An 18318-nucleotide genomic window follows, 5' to 3' on the forward strand; every position below is an offset into this window, starting at 1 on the left:
GGTTTATTTCCCAAGGATATGGAAGTTTGCCTGTGTAAGCTGTATTTAGAAAATTATTCAAAAACTTTATAAATCAGATTGAGCCAATCTGGATTTTGAACATTTGCTATGATTTTAGCATTTCATCTGTTTATTTCTTAATATCTAGCCAGATTAAAGTCTTTTCATCTCAAATGGCATGGCTGAGCATTAAAATGAATGGAAGGAAACTGACATGACAACGTGTGTGTTTTGTTTTTTTTTTTGTCACCAATCAGATCACACTTTTCTTATTAATAGAAAAATGCTTATTTTGAAAACAATGAAGAAAACAAGAAGGAACAAAGTTGTGTGTGACTGTCAGCTGGTTTCCTTGGGAGCTGGCTGTCGTGACTTAGGATTCATTGCACAAATATGCCAAGCATGAGAGGACTGAACTAGCAGACCCTAGAAGTTGGCATCGCTTCATTCATAGCATATTATTACTTTTGCCCCATCATGTTCCCACTGCAAGGCTTTTGCCAGTATCCCTTTAAAGAAGGCAGAAGCCCCACAACAATCTATCACGAGTTTTTTCTTCTCCAGACATTTATTTTGGTTTTGTTGTTATACTTTACATAACAGATGTTCTGGCATTTTTTCACATAATACCACTGTAAGTCTCATGTTATCCTTAAAACCCTACAAAATTTTAGATGGTCCCTCTGAATTAATTTCCTCCTCCTTTGGAATTTTATCTTCAAGGAGGCCTTTTTCTCACTATTTGTAATGGTATATTAAAACAAAAGCTATGTAGAAAAGGAACTGTTTACTCATATGTCTTATAACTTCGGAATTAACTGCTGTTGAAAGATAATTACCCCAATGCTGGAGTCAGAGAGTCTACACATCTACTAAAAGAGAATAAAAACATTCCTTTTGATGTTTCCACTTCTGCCCCCAATTTATAAGCAGGACTCCATAGTCATAGTAGACTCACTTAGGAATATTCTAGAGACAAGTTGCAGATCTGGTTTTAATCCAACGTGTTGGAGCCACAGTCAAACGCCTAACGCACACCCTCTGTGTCCTTCTGGGAAAGTGAAGTTGAGAAGCTCTGGTTTAAGGATCTTTTAATTATTAGACTTCAGAGGCTCTGACCTGGGTAGTTCTCAGGTTGCTGTCACCTGGTCTTGGACGCACTTTCAAGACTAAGGTTCATCCAATGTGAGTATAGTGGTTGACCATCAGGCCTGACATCCCCCAAAGCAGCCTAGACAGTAATTGACAGGCTGCCTCCATCTTCCTGAAGGGCTAATGGCACGTTTACCTGGCTCTTTGTCCTCATGGGCAAGGTGAGGGCTTCTTGTTGTGTTTGCTTTCTGTCACCAAAGAGTACAATGTAAAGTAGCCTCTGATGTGCTAAAAGCCTCTACAAAGGATGACTAAATAAACAAAGCATTAAGTCGCCTCAAGCCAACCTGGCCCTCTCTCCTAATTGCGTGGAAAGCTGATTGACAAAATTGATGATCCTTAAGGATCAGTTTCCTCCTCATCAGGTCATTACTCAGCACAAAAGATCTAAAGGCCACAGGTTAAATTCCAAACGCATTGTCTGGCCATTCAGTGAACTGGCATTAGCCTACCTCATATTGTTTTCCACCTCTGCTTTCCGAGATGTCCCGCAGCCACACTGTTCTGCTCATGAACACACCAGACTCAGCCCAGGTAATTCCCTTTCTGCCTCCTCTGTTGCTGCATCAACAGCCCATACTGGCCACTCTGTTGACCTTTAGCATCTATTGCTGACACCCTTTTTTATAGTGTCTCTATGTTAGTCAAGATTCTTTTGGCTGCAGGTGACAGAAAATGTAAACCAAACTAGCTTAGGCAAAAAAAAAAAAGAAAGGAAGAAAGAAAAGTATCTGTTGTTTCTTATAACTGAACATAGTCGAGGGGGTGCTGTGGATTTCAGGCAAGTCTTGATCCAGGGTTCAAATGCTGTGCCTGAGATCCACTTTTCCTCTCTCCATTTCTCAGTTCTGTATCTTTGGTGTTGATTTCATTCTGTGGCCCTACCTGGGCATAAAGTGACTGCCAGCAGCTCTCCCAGGGCTCTGTCCTTCCAGCTTCTCATACAGTAGGAGATAGGAAGGTCTTAGTATCACATTCTCAGTCAAAATCTTATTGGCCATGGATAGGACAATGTGATGAGCTGATTGGCTGGATCTAAGCCAAGTGTTCCAATCTGGAGCAGAAGGTGGTGTTAAATCCACCAGAAGCACACTGACTGAAAATGGAGGAGGAGTAACTTCCCAGAAGGAGAAGAGAGAATGGATATAGTTAACAGAGATGCGAATGTGCCATAGAGACTAGCCTCCCTACCCAGTTATGAGCTAACTTGAGGACAGAAATCTCAGCTCCTGCTTCTGTACTTTCCCCAGGGCTGAGCACCGTATCCTACATTCAATAGGTGCTTCATGAGGGCATCCATTGATTGATAACTACCTACATAAACTTTTTGACTGATGTCACCACAGCCAGAAACAATAAAGATTTTTAAAACTGTGGCTAATCGAAACCTTGCCTTGATGACTTTTTTCTTTTGGCTAGCAAATGCCATCCAGCTCACAGTGGCTGTGTCTGAGGCTCTGTTTAGGTACCACATGTTTTAACATGTGCCTGAAGCTGCCACAGCAGGTGGCCTGACAGGATGCTGGTAGTTCTCTGGATGAAGTTTCCTTTCACTGTGAAGAAGCCAGACCCTGTGATTCTGCCTATGATGTCCTTGAGAATGGACTTTCTTTGGCTCCTTATTGACTCTTGATTGCCTGGGATGCTGGCTTATTCAACATCTCTGATCCTGGGAGAAGGATGCTTTTCTCTTCCTATGGTGAAAGTCAGTTGGAAGGGGGAGAAAAGTACTGTAACTGGGATTCTAGACGATAGAACAATAACATTTATTTATTTATTTAATAAAATCTATCTGGACTATGAACTGAGCTAGGCACTAGGAAAATAGAGGTGGGCAAAAAGAAAAATGGTCCCTGCCCCACGGACCTTGCAGGTGAGCTGCAGGAACACACACTGATCAATTACCTGTGAACAGAGCACCCTTTACTTCCCTTCCACCGCCCTTATTACAGCTGAAGGTCCCACAAGTCCCTATTTGCTATAGCCTTGGATCCCTGCTTTGAGCAAAGTGCTTACCAAAGCGCTTTACCTCCAACGTTGCACCTGAGCTGAAATACAACAGAAGAGTTTTCTTTTAATTATTTACATGAATAAAGATAATAAAAGTTGACTTAATCTTCTCTAAATGCTGATTCTTATATTCAAGATGGTCAGTCCTAAGCATTTATATTATTAGAGTCTGTAGGAAAGGACCCACCATTCTCCACCTCTAGGGCTTTTGATCTATTTTAGAGGGAGGCAGGAAGAACAGATTTTATTCATTCATTCAACCACTATTAACTACTAAATGCCAGCCACTGCTCTAGGACTAGAGACACAGAGTGAACAAGACCAAGGCCTTGCCCTCATGAAGCTCACAATTTTGGAGCATTCTGTGCCTCGGAAGTGTCCAGGAGTGTCTTGGTTTCCGAGGACTGCTGTAACAAATTACCAAAAACTTGGTGACAAATTTTTTCACAGTCCTGGAGGCCAGAAGTCTGAAATCAAGGTGTCAGCAGGGTTATTTCCTCTGGAGCCTCTGAAGGAGAATCCATTCCACGCCTCTCTTCTAGCTTCTGGTGGTTGCCAGTAGCTCTTGATGTCCCCTGGCTTGGATCACTCCAGTCTCTACCTCCATCTTCACATGGCCTTCCCTTCTGGGTCTCTGGGTCTCTGACCTCCTTCTCCTTTCTCTCAATGACACCAGTCATTGGATTTAGGGGCTACTCAAATCCAGGATGATCTCATCTTGAGAGCCTTCGCTTAATTACATCTGCAAAGACCCTATTTCCAAATAAGGTAACATTCATAAGGACCTAGGTTTAGGTCTTGGACATATTTTTGGGGGGATACTATTCAAATCACATACAGAGTCTTGCCCCTAATGTTGCTCCCTTGCCCAGTGGCCCTCGGCCTGTTTCCTGACTTTATCCCTTTCCTGGCCTCCTTTCTCCCACGGCCTGCCACTCAGACCTTCTCCACCTCACACACCCCAGCCACCCTGCCTCCGGGTCCTGGTGCCCTGGTCTAGCCAGGTTCAGACGGAAGGAAGGGACCCTGATGACCCAAGGCTAGCGATCAGTGAGTGAATGACTCTTAAAACTTTGCAAAACGGAGTGAAATAAAACTTCTATCAGCAGAAATGACTTTGAGACCTTAACAAATTTTGTTAAATGTCTGTGGCTTCAAAGAAGCGAAATAACTCAAAATGTTTTAGCAGAGAATGATTAATTTCTGATGGATTATTTGACTTTGTGCTACATTTATAAATTAGAACAGAGCAGAGAAAATATAGAGAAATTATCTACAGTTGAGAAGTGGGAAGAAGGCTGTGATCAAATTTCTGAAGCTGACCAAGCCCTGACACTGAGATGTCAGATAAATTAGGCACCCACATCAGCTGTGGACCTCTCACCTAATTTAGAGAAGTGATATTCACAAACATTGTCAATATTTCCGAGTTTACAATCACACCTTTGACTGTTGACTTAAAGCATCTAGTTTGGTTCAGGCTACTGGTGATGTTTACACTTTGGAATCTATTATGCATAGAAAAATTAGGGATTATCTTTGACCTGGGTACCACATATTCTTATGCAAAACTAAGTAGGGTTATTTATTCATTTAATCAATTCCATATGTTTGCTATCATCATCATCGTGTAGAGCAGATCTGATTTCTGCTGAGGTCAAACCTACATGGTCCTGTGCGTGTGGATGGTGGGTCTGATTGTGAACACAGAGAGCCTGGTTGGCATTCAGACAGCGTTAAGCCTTCCTGACTTTTGCCACACAATGGCATCTTTTTTTACTGAGAGGTCACCTGCCATTCAAAGACGGAATCAAGAGAAGAGTTTTGTTCTTTGTGAAAGTAAAATACAAGGCCTAATATATGGGAAAGATTTGACTTTGCATTTTCTTTTTAACCAATGTGGGTTGTGTGGAGGAAAAGAATGGAGGCATTGATGAAGAAAGACTTGTGAGCGTTGCCACCAGTAAAATTATGACCCAGAGAGACGATATTTAATTCTACAAAATCACACCAACCTCATTGCTTCAGTGTTCCAGGCGCTGAACTAGGCTCTGGTGATGCAAAGATGAATTGTTTACCTCTTCAGCCCTCAGAGAGTTCTGAGACAGACCCACACACGTGCACAGAGAGACAGAGAGGAAATGTGTGCCTAGTATGCAGTACGTACAAGAGCTAAAAGAATTCGGATGAGGAGCCGTTGATTCTGTGGGGTTGAGGTTGGGATGGAATTGAGGAGGAAAAAACAGAAAAAGTTCAGAGAAGTGCTCTATCTCACAGGTTTAGTAAAAGTCAATTACTTGGGCAAGGCAAGCAGAAACATTCCACAAAGATGGAGCTGCAGGGGCAAGGCAAAAATGCATGCAAGTGCGTGGTGTTCTCAGGCATCATTGAGCTCTTCGTGTGGCTGGAGTGTTGGGTGCATGGGCCAAGGATTGGGGGTGAGGGACCAGGGTGGTGATTTGATTAGGAACCAGATTGGGGAAATGAAGATGGGTTGTAAAGGGCCCTTTATGAAAAACTATGGATTTAGGGCTCTTTCCTACAGATGGTGGAGAATCAGGAAAGACTTTAGAACAGAAATATAATAGAATCAGAACAGTGCTTTAGAAAGATGACTTAGAAGAGGGGAGATTGGTGGAGAGGCTGGGAGGAGCTGGACCCACTCAGAGGCTGTTACAATCACCCAGGTATCTGAGAAGCAAGTAGGAAGCAAATGGGGCAGAGATGAGGACACGATGAGTTTGAACCTGGGGAAAATGTGGTTCCTCTCTCTGAGGAGACTCAGGAGCCCACGCCCAGCAAGTGGGGACACACAGCTCTGTAACTCAGTGGGACAGGATCTGCCAACTCCGTGGTCTCTCCTTTGACCTTCATTCCACCCGTGCAACAAGTATTTGTCCCGCACCGAGTATGTGCCAGGCATTCTGCGAGGTGCAGGGGACTCCAAGGTGAAGAGGGAATGGATTGTCATGAAGCCAAGTGGAAATCCAGAAAAGGTAAAGAGAAAAAAATGGTTTCTCTCTCTAGTGATTAAAGAAAAATAAATTAAATTCATCTTGAGATACCATTTTCTTACTATTAAGGTAGCTTTTTAAATTTTTCCAAATGACGTTGCCCGAATGCAGACCGGGCTGCACGTAGCCTGTGTGCCCTCTCATTACCGGCTGCCTCATCCCCAGTGTAGCCTCTACTCAGCATCTGCCATGCTCCTGCCTGCCCGGCACTTTGGGTACATTCTCGCTGTGTTTGGGAAGTTCTCAGCTCATGGGACTGCTTCCCCAAGCAGAAGTCAGACATTTCAGCCCCCATGTCACCCCGTCCCACTGCAGATAGAATCAAGACTGGTTCTGGCCAGCCCACAAAACTGAGCAATGAGACAGGATGCCTGCACATCCATGTTGCTGGTGAGAGGGTGGCCGTGGTGCCAGGTCACGTTCTTGAGGAAAGTTGGACTAGAGGGGTAGCAGCAGGCGTAGTGGCAGTAGTTCCCCATCAGGCAGGTTCCTGATGCCGGAGAAGCTGTGTGCTCAGTGGGATTCGGGGAGTTCCATCTCATCATGCCAAACAAATTAGATAGGCTAAGTGTCTAGTTTTTGCGAAACAGCTCAGGAAATTATGGTTCATCAATATAATGGGGACTCATATAGCTATTTAATTTTGAAAACTGTGTAGAAGGGCAGAAAAAGTGTCTCAATGGTATGTCAAATATGTTAAATATATCAGAACAATAAACATACTACCTTGTAATATGCAAAATGTATATCTGCGAAAGTTTTTTTCAAAACAAGAAGTTAGCTTTCTTGAGATGGTAGAGCTGTGGGGCTGTATTTTTAATTAGAAAACAAAACCTTCTTTAAAGACCACTGCTCCTTTGGCCTCCACATCTGCACTGGCAGGGGGCTGCTGCCAGAGCCCACTGCTCCTTCCATCCAGCATCTCGGCCCGGCCACCGCGGGCTTCCCTGGAGCCTTCAGGATGAGTCTCCCTGGCCCTTTTGACCTGCTTACTCATCAGCCACACGAGCCCAGACCCCCAAGTTTCCGTTCACCCTCTAGAAGCTCCTCCTGTTGGTCCTGTACCTGCCCTGGCTCACTTCGACCCCCTCCCGCCCCTCCCAGCCCCCATTCTTCTGTTGTGCCCCCCAGAACTTGCAGTCGGCTATCCTCAGCACCCTCTGCACCCTCAATGTCTCCCTGAACACCCTCCACTTTCCGCTCTGACTGGACCTGGCTCACCCTGAGGACCCACTTCTCCTGCAGCCTCTCAAGCAGAGGCTCCTTCCTCTTCCACAACCTTCAGACCAGTGGGCCCCAAAACAGGTGGCAGAGTAGGTGGCAAGGGTGGGGTAAATTCTCTTCTGATTGCTTCTATTTTCTCAGCAGGTGAAAGTAAAGATGGGGGAGGATGTATTGGAGGTTTGAGGAGAGGAGAATGTAATGAGAGGTGTGGACCTTCTCCCCAAATAAACACTCAGAATAACACATATACATGCACACGCGTGTGCACACACAGAGTTTTGCACAATTCAGGAAATCCTCATAAGCCCTGACATTCAGGGGTCTCTAAGAACTAAGGTTAAGAAGCCCTGACCAGAGGTAAAAATGTCAGCTAAGAGTTCACCCAGCAAAAGTTGGAGCAAAAAGAAGCCTCACGGAAGGAAAAAACAAGCATGAACAGGATGACGTAGGCATCTTCTTGTGCAACTCAAATCAGTAAAAGTGAATATGCTTAACTTCTTTATGAAAGATAAAGCCTTTGATTGGGTTAAAAAAACAAAATCCAACTCTCTCCTTTTATGACACATATACCATCACTTCCACCCCCCCACCCCACAAAAAATCTACAGTATGTTTAAAAATAAAAATAGAATAAAAAAACCTAGCAAGCAAATATATAATAAAATAAATCAAGGATATAAGTTTTAGTCTCAGACAAAGTACAATTCAGACCAGTAAAATTAAATGAGTCAAAAGAGGTTACTTTCTGTTGGCAAAAGTCACAATCCTTAATACACCTTCTGAATTCTGTTTTTTTTCTCCAGGTAAACTTCCTTTGCTAGATAGACAAGAAAATAATTTTCAAAGCCTATGTATTTTGTAAAATACCTTCAAGATTTTTTTGAAGCTACAATGTACCATAAAGCTATATCGGTTGTATACCTTTAAATGTTAAAAATTAAAATATAGAGAACGCAACCTATTAAAAATATAATAAGGAATTTATAGAGTAATTTTTGGATTTTTCGCATATCACTTTGGTCCTTGTCTGATTAAGTACATTAAAAATCAATAGAGTATTTGAATAATAAACTAAAGTTGAATCTACAGCTATAAATCTTGTACCTTAAACACAGAATTCAGTATAATAAAATTAAAAATATACGCTTTTTATGCATAGAAAAAGTACTGGAAAATGTACAGCAAAATGTTAATAGTTATTTCTGAGTAACGTGATTACAGGATGAAGTAATTTTTTTTACTATTTTCAGTATTTGTCAAGTCTTTTTACAACTTTTAGGTAATTTTTACAATCAGAAATAAAAACTAAATTAAAAAAAATTTATAGAGGACATTCTTTAATATCCCTCTTCTCAGTTCAAGAGCCCTCAGTATAAACATTTTTTTCTTTCTCACCAGGAATCATGTGAAAGTTGTATGGAAATTTTTTGCCAACACACCTGCACTGGAGGGCTTAAGTTGTTTTCCAGTTTATTTTTCTCTCTGTGGCATGTCCAGTGGTATCTGGAAAATTCTTCACTTTCATCTGATGCAGAAATTATTGAAAGATGCCAATTTCATGTGACTGCTCTCTCTTTCTATATCCCGGACAGAATTTATCAAAACTGTAAATAGTCATCCCAAAGAGCAACACTGTTTTTGACTCATCAGGCAGTTTGCAGGTGGATGCTGAGTTCCGAGTCTAGGGAAAATTCTCGTGGGTGAAGGAGTTCTGCAGGATATCATATGGCATAACCAATAGTGTAAGAAAATTCCGGAGACTGAGGAAGTAGTAAGTAGGGGGAAGAACTGAGAATTCTCCTCCGCGTACTTGGATCCTTTGTGGCCAGTCTTCATCAGAAGAAAAGAACAGGTGCACGGGGAGTGTCCCCTCCCAATATGCTGGTTGCGTTCAACATCTTTTCAACCAGCATCAATGAAAGGAACTGGAGGCAGGGTGAATTCAAAAGCAGAAAGAAAGTAACATGATAGAATATTTCTCAAAAGATTTAAGAACAAAGATCTTCCCACCCCCCTCCTCCCAAGCAGGAACCATAAATTACAGGTGGATATTCAAAAAGTAATAACTTCTTAATTCAAATTAATTTTTACCAAGTTGGCCACAAAGATTTAGGAATATTAGTTAACCACAACTGTTTTCAGCTAAAAGGTGAAAAGAAATGTTTCATATTTCTTCGTAATAAAGAGTTTTAGTGCCTTCATTGCATTGTAGTTTCAAAGGCAAGTCTATATTTAGGTAGATTCTGGAAGGTGTGGGAGAACTTGATCAATGAAACTCTCATGTTAATTTATATGGTGGCAGCAGTACCATGTGGTACATAGGCGGAGTGTGTATCTCAATCAACCCCTTCATTACTTATGAAACATTCGTCTCAGCATCATCAGTTGTAACTGATTCAGGAAGTGGTTACTTCAGTGGTTCCCAACCTTCTCACATATAAGAACCCTTTCTTTTCAATTTCAAAAACCTTCAGTATAATATTAGTTGTAATTTTAATACAAGTTCTTTGAAAAGAAATACACAAAGAGTAGAAGCCACTATGAGTTCAATAATAATTTGAAATTCAGTGCAAACACATCTATAGCTATTTCAGATAGAACAGCATTTGTCCAATATATAGTAATTTGGGTGTCTGTAGACAGTGCTTCTAGCCAGTATAGATTCATGGGCCCCTTGCTGTATTGCTGTGGCCTTGCAGAAGTCTGTGGCCTCAGGGAAATTCTGGCCTAAATCCTTGCTATTTCCCAAAAATATCTGATTCTCTTCCTTCTGGGTAAATGGCAGGATTGCACGTCTCCGGCCCTTTGAGTTGTGTAGAGTCATGACTTGCCTTAGTCAATCAAATGTGACTGGATGTGGTGTGTAATTTCCTGGCAGAGGTCTTTATGAGCCAGTACGTGGTTTGCTCCTCCTCTATTCATCTGACACCTACTAGCAAAGCCCTGGATGGCAGATTTGCCATCAACCAGTCTCTGACTGAGAATGACACGGAGAAAAGCCCCAAACCACTCTAGCAAAACTAAGATAATTATAGAGCGTTAGTTTAAAAAAACCTGTATTTTCAAAAGTCATTGAGATGTTAAAGCTGTTTGTTACCACAGCATAACCCGCCCGATCCTGACTTGCACAGTCCTTAAGGACGGTTAGTTATTTGTTCTTTATGGATAGATCCTCTAACTCAGTGGCTCAATTACTTATTCCAAAGTAGTGTGTACTACCCAGTTAGTCTAAGATCTTCCTTGTAACCTCTATGTGCTTACAGAAGATTCCCGAATGTATTTCAAGACACTGAACTACCATCTCCTATGGTTCAGGAATTTTTTCTCTTTAGAAATCTTCTACTTTAGCCAGAGAGGTTTTCAGCTGCCGACTTAAGTAAATTTTTCTAGTGGACAGAAAGGATGTGGGGAAGAAATAATTAACAACTATAATAAAACATGCAGGACGGAATATGGAGACCCAAGGGGAGAAGAGAATGCTCAAACAACTCAGACAAGATGCAGGTAGATTTGAAGAGAGCAGCTTGCTCTGGAATCAAGATTTTATCAAGAAGGATCTGAGCTACACCAGTCCTTCAAGTTCAGTCAACAGCGCCTGGGCCTGTCTTCGGAATTTCTCTAGGCTGCTTCCTCTCACACTTCACTCCCATCTTCCATTTGGTTGAAACCTCCAGATCCATCCCGCAGGTCTGGCATTCTCTCCCCGTTCACTCAGTTATGACAGTAGCATTTCTAAAGCCCACTTTTACTTAAGACGCTTCGCCTACAGAGAATAGATTTTGATACTACTCACAATAGACTGAGGTGAAGGCATGCTTCTTCCCACGAAGAAGCCCAGTAGCTGTTGACCTGGCACTTCACAGTAGGGTCTCCTGGGAAACTTTGAAAAATACTGATGCCCACGTATCCCCCGAAATCAATTAGATCAGACCCAATGGGGGTACAAGTTTCTCAAAAAATATAGTGAAATCAACATTTTGTTTAGTTATCTGTAGTCTTGGAAAATAACCGACAATAACTCTGTTCCTATAAATTTTCCATACTTATAACTAAAGTTGAAGAAAGAATTCTGCCCCAGGTTCTCTCTAACAGGTAATCCCAAATTCATCACCAAATTCCGAGACCAAACCTCTCACCTTTATATGACTTTGGTTGTCCTTTGTATCAGGTCTCTCTTCCTACATGACAGATTATCATAAACTTTGTGTAAAACAACATATATTTATTATCTCACAGTTTCTATGGATCAGACATCTGGGTCCTGTGTTCTGGATCCCAAGAGAAGCCATCAAGGTGTTGGCTGAGTTGTTTTCCTTTATGGAGCTCAGAGTCTTCCTCCAAGCCCCTGTATTGATGGCAGAATTTTGTTCCTTGCTACTGTAGGACTGAGGTCCTCATTTCTTGTGAGCTCTCATCCACAAGATACTCTCAGCTCTGAGACCAACACAGTGTCTTGCCATATGGCCTCCTCACAGGCTCTCTCACAACATGGCAGCTGGCTTCGTCTAGGCCAGGAGGAGAATCTCTTTTAAGGCTTTCACTTGATTAAGTCAGGCCCACCTAGGATTATCTTGCTTTTCATTAACTCAGAATAACTGATTTGGAACTTTAATTACATCTGGTAATTCCCTTCACCTTTGCCATCTTCTATGGACTAGAAGCAAGTCATCGGTCCCACCCATGACTTCTCAATGGGAAGGGATTATAGAGAGGCTGGCTCACTGGGGGTCATTTTAGCATGTGTATGCCACATCATTTTTGGAAATCAATATAATTTTTGCATATTTTCTTAATATCTTGATGGCTCCAACAAGACACTATCATCATCATCAACAACATCATCACGATCGTCATCTTCATCCTTGTCCAAATCATCCTCTGAACAATGCAGAAAGTACAATAAAGATAGATTAGCCCATCCTTCCTGCCACTGGTCTAGTTCCTAGGCCCTCCCCATTGTATTGGGTTTATGGTCAACAGCTGTACATTTCTGGCTCATTTTCAGCCTGTTCTCAATTATGACTCCCACCACCCCCCAGTCTTCTGAAAGTTCATATTTAAGATCCATGTGCAAGAATCAAAGTTGTTTCCTCCAACTAAGAAGAACTCTCCTGCCTGACAAGACCCTTACGGACTCCCACATCCAATCGATGTTAGAAATCAATCTAAGTTAAGTAACACAGATCCTAAAATGATACTATCTCCTAAAACAATGAAAGGGTGATGGTGACGACTAGGCAAGGAAGATATTAGTAATTTGCTGTGGGAAGGCCATGGATGAAGATTAGGAAAGATCTCAAGGGGCAGATTTTAGATACTGAGCAGTAAGAGGGATATTCTTCCTGGTTTCTTTTCAGTCCAAGTTTTCCAACTGTTTTCTCACAAAACACAAAGCGAAGGGGGGAAATACGGGATGCTGATTATTTATTTGACATCCTAGTAACAATCATGAAATAGATTGCAGCTACTTCTATACCCAGTAAATGAGCAGGTAGAGTGAAAATAAAGATAGAGCAGCATGTGAGAGAGATTAGATAGTATGCTAAAAATATTAACACCCAGGGGAATTTTTTTATAAGTTTCTACTTTCCTGAGAATCAACATTGATATGCTTTTCTCATTTAGGTTCACTAAGTAATGTTTATTATTAATTCAAATTCTCAATATTGAAGGGGAGATATTTCCCATATGGTTGACATGCTGCTCTGTAGGTTCATAAATTTGGAGGAGTTTTGATTAACACTGACAGAAAACTCTTTGAAAACATATGGCTGTGTATACATCATGTCATTTCTAATAAGATGACACATCTTTCTTCGCTTTTCCCTAATAAGATGAGTTCGGTTGTATTTAAGAAATATGATAATACTTTGTTGATTTTTCTTTATGGGAGAGAAAAATTGAGTAAAAATAAACTACTTGTTGTGCAGCAGACACTGAAAGCAGAGCAGATAGTTTGTGGGAATTTAAAAAAGTGCTACCTCCAAGTACTTTTTATAGACCCAATTAACATGTTGTAAACTTGGAGCGTTTTTTGACACTGACATTTCTTTCTTGGTGACTCTGGTCCTGATTCCACCCAGCAGAAGTGAGGATCCATCTTATTTTTACCAGTTTAGAACTGCTCTCTGCAGTCCTCGCCAATCACAGCTTTCAGACCGTTTTGGCTCTAACAACTTTCTCATTCTTGGTAGCTTACATTTTCAGATGAACAATTATTTGGACTGATTTGTTTCCATTTCTTCTGAAACCCATTGCAATAAATTCATTTTGAGAATTCTGATGTAAGTTATTTGAAGAATATTTTGAAATATAACAAATATGGAAAGCCAATTGGCAACTTATACCAAGAATCTTAAAAAAAAAAAGTCAATGCTTCTTGACCCAGTAATTCCCCTTTTAGAAATCCACCATAAGGAAGTAATTTAATATGTGAAGACAAAGTTATTATTAAGGATGTTCATAATGGTATTGTTTATTATAACAAAAAATTCAGGAAAAATTTAAATGGCCCCCAAATAGAAGATGGTTAAATAAATGTTGAAAATCCATTACAAATCATTACAAGCTGAAAATAATACAATTAATAATAAAAAATTAAAGCTGAATTGCCAGAGCGTATCCAATCTCAGTACCTAGTGACATGGACACAATTAGTTTTTACAAAAGGCTAAAAATTCATCATCAGCAACTAAACAAGGAAAAAGGTATAAATTCATGTCATAAACTACTAGCGGTGGCAACTAAAGAAGGAAACAGATGATTCTGCTGTGCCAGGACCAACCATGCCCCCACCCAGCATGGAAGAAAGAGAGTGAGGTAGTGAAATTCTGAGATGTATCATTAATACCTTTCAATTTGAAGAGAAGACTGAGGGAGGGAATAGGTGACCTGGAGAAGACCCTAGGAAAACTTTTCAAATTGAATCCCCTACACACCATATAGTTGTCAGCAGAGGAGGGAGGGTGTGCCAAGGCCTACCAGACCCACTGTGTCAATTTGGGAAACAAGCTAGAGTATAGTCTACTTAACAGGACCTCAGAAGCAAGAGCAGGGCTAAGTTCTCCCTAAGAAGAGCTTCCTGCATCTCCTCATTTCCCTCCATACTGTTAGGCTGAGGGCAAAAAACCAGAAAGGAGTACCCTCAAACTCAGAGGAGCACAAACAGAGGCCCCAGAGAAGCTGGGAAGGCCATAAAGGAGAAATTACCCCCATCATACTGTGGCGAAGAGAAGGTCTGGGCAACCGTGCAAATATCTTTTAGAAAAGAGAGGGTACCAACTTTCAGCTATAGGATGAATAAGGTCTGGGGATCTACTGTAAAACATGGTGACTGTAGTTGACAACACTGTATTCTATAATTGAAATTTGCTAAGAGATTAGAACTTAAATGTTCTCACCAAAAAAGATAAATATGTGAGATGATGGATGTGTTAATTATCTAGAGGGTGGGAATCCTTTTACACCAAAAAAAAAAAAAAAAGAGAGACAGAGAATGAAACAGAACATAGATGAAAATCCAGCCTGGAAGAAAACAACCTAAAGAACAAAAGAAATCATTCCAAGTGATTGTGTTTCATGCTATAGAAGAACTTAATAAAAAGTCAATAAAACAAAAGAGCAAAATGAAAATAATAAAATAACAGAATGAGAAGAAAAAGAAGATTAGAGCAATAATCAAAGCATTGAGAACTAAAACAACAACATTACAGTAAATTAGAATTAGCAAGAAAAAGAATAGATGTGAATAAAAATTAAATTGCTAGAATGGAAAAAATCTTGAGATAATCATAGTGAACACAGAGGAAAAAGCAAAGAGAGTAAAGCAATTAGAAAGAAGATGGAGGATGAAGATAATCCAACATAAAGATAATTGTCATCCCTGAAGTGATACTTCAAAAGGATGGGAAAAGTTCTCTTGAGATGTCATAGTGGAAAAGCAAAAATCTTTGAAAGGAAGAACTAGATCTGCTTATTGAAAGAGCACATTGTGTTCCAGAACAAACTGATAGATGAGTTCACATGGAGATGTGTCTTGGTTAAAATAGAGTTTGAATTCTTCAAACTCTCAGGAAGTAAAACCACCTGCAAAAGGGAACTATGAGGCTGGTTTCAGACATGCTATAAATTTTCAATGCCAAAAGATGAGGGGGAATTTTTACAAGATTCTAAGGAAAAGAAAATGATTTTCTAAAATGTTAAACCAAGACAATCTACTGTTTGAATATAAAAGTCACAGACAGATGTTCTCAAACATAAAAAAAAATAGTGAAATATAGCATCCATACCCATTTTTGAAAAGAATTTCCAACAGAGTTTACCAGCCAACCAAGAGATGCATCAAATATAGAATTTAGGCATCAAGAAGTTGTTTAAAAAGACTGATGACAAATGATGAACCCAACTAAATATAGTCTAAGACCCAAAGTGAGAATTTAATTGCAGAATAGAATGTACATATTATTGACCTGGGAGAAGTCTACAAAGCAATATAGCCAATGAAATTGGGAGAGTTGGGGAGAGAGGTGGGAATTAAAGATTAAAGACAGATTAAGATTAAAAGAACTAATCTTATCTTCACAGTAGATAAATAAAATGTGTAACTAAAAAACTTAATGACTCCAACCTCTTAATGATTTTTCAATATTTATCTTAAAATTTAGAGTGATCATTTATGAAACAATGTGTCTTATGGTAAAGAAACATTAATCTGTGATTTAGCATCACTGTATGTTTATTCAATTTCTTTTTATTCTGTTAAAAATAAGTAAAATTCATCAATAGTATGCTAAACGCAATATGGTATTGTGGATTGGATCACGACATGTAAAAAAGGACAGTAGTGGGAAAATGAGTAAAATCTAAATAAAATCTAGAGTTCAGTTAGTAGTAATGTACCAATGTTGATTTGCTAGATGTGACAAATGTGCCATGGTAACATAAAATGTTAATATTAAGGGAGTCTGGAAATGAGTGGTAGATGGGAACTTTCCATGCTGTCTTTGCAATTTTTCAGTAAATCTAAAATAATTCCAATATAAAATGTTTCTTAAAATTATTATGCATCACATCAATATATCCTTTCATTTACATCTTTGTGAAGAATAAAGTCTACGATATTGTTTATCAAAATTTAACACTGGCTATTTCCATTAACATTGGCTTCAGGGTGATTTCTTGCCTTCGTTTTGTATACTTTATGTATTGTTGGAAGTTAACAAGAGAAAAATATTATTTTTTATTACAATGATATTATTATTCCAAATTTTTGAAAGAAAGAAATAAAATTATATTACAGATGAATATTAACATGAGGAATGCTTATGATAAAATATTTCATGGAAAAAGCAGAAGACAAAAAATAAATATAATAGTCATAATTTTATTTTTAAAGTATATTTATGAAAAAATGACTAGAAGGAACTACATTAAGTCAATGCCAGTGTTTGCCTCTGCATTAGTTATTTTTATTTTCCTCCTTATACATTTTTATAATGGTTTAAACAATGAGTACACATTTATAATAACTGAAAAATAAACATTATGGTTTTACTGTGATCCAGTGAAGCTGGAACTGGCAGTTGGCAAGTCAACTGGAAAAGTTAATTAAAGCAGTGAATCATAAAATGTGATATATACATACCTTAAAGATTTAATTTTAACCTAAAACATATGGATGTTCATTCACTTGCCACTCTTTTGATGTTGAGCCAAGGTCCTTTCTTTGTGTCGGGGTCTGCTGATCTGAGTTCCAAGCAGACTTTCTTGCAAAACCACCCATAATGCATCATCCAGAAGCTCCAGTTTGGGTTCCTTTAAGGCAGAATGAGACCTTTGACACTTACAAAGCAATTTTTCTACATTTTTCCTCTTCTCCCAGCATTTCGTATGTGTTTTACATACACCTTATTTGACAGCAATTTATTGTAGCAACTTGTCATTTTCAAATCTTTCATCAGTTTACATAACAGTTATGTAAATAATAAGCACATAATATTTGCATGAACAGTTGCTAGCACAACTAGCATGAATAGGTTTGGGAACACACATGGCTGACTCTCGGTCATCACAACTGGTAGGAATAGAAGTGCGGGGGCTTAATAGAGAGTGACCTTAGCTGCAAGTACTTAATGTATTGTGGGCATCAATCTAAGGAAACTGAGATTTTCCTTTACCTCATCCAACAAGCTGATGAAGTTAAGGAAGGTTAGGACAGCTCCTGCAGATAAACATAAAAATGGCAGACTCTAATACGGGTCTTGCTACATTTACTGTAGCAGAAGGAGGCTAGCATCAGATTTCTTCTTGATCTGCTATTCTCTCCACTTCTTACTAGGTTTGCTAGGATACCCTCTTATAGTTCCTTCCACATAAGATACAGATGAATGACAAATAGGTCATTTAGGCCTTTTCTAGTTGGCCCCACTCTGTAAACTGGATGGTACTTCCGTTGTACAGATGAGGAAACCAAGGTACTAAAAAACGACCAAGACCTTTGGCTACTAAATTGACAGATCCAGGATTCAAACTTGGGTCTATGTTCTCACTCCAAGTGTTCTGCTCTAACATTCTACCACAGTGGCCTTTTTTATCGGTATTGGGTTAATGATTAAATAAGGATGTGAAAGTGCACAAAAAAAAAATACCTCAAAAATCATCATTTACATTGTCAATGTAAAACAGCTTTGCTCTCATAATATCTGATATCTCTTTATTTTTCTGAGTCTTAAAATCATCAGCTATACAGAAATAGTGTGAGTGCTATGTCATATACCTGTGTCCTATATATTTAGAATAATTCATCTCCATCTTTCTATTTGGGGCCTGTTGCATAGGAATCCTATGCTCTCTAGGACAACTGATATCCCAGATGTCCTTAATTTCACAAGCACTGTCTGTGGTTCCAACTTACATTATC

This window comes from Diceros bicornis, chromosome 6, assembly GCF_020826845.1.
Source record: "Diceros bicornis minor isolate mBicDic1 chromosome 6, mDicBic1.mat.cur, whole genome shotgun sequence".
Taxonomy (NCBI): domain Eukaryota; kingdom Metazoa; phylum Chordata; class Mammalia; order Perissodactyla; family Rhinocerotidae; genus Diceros; species Diceros bicornis.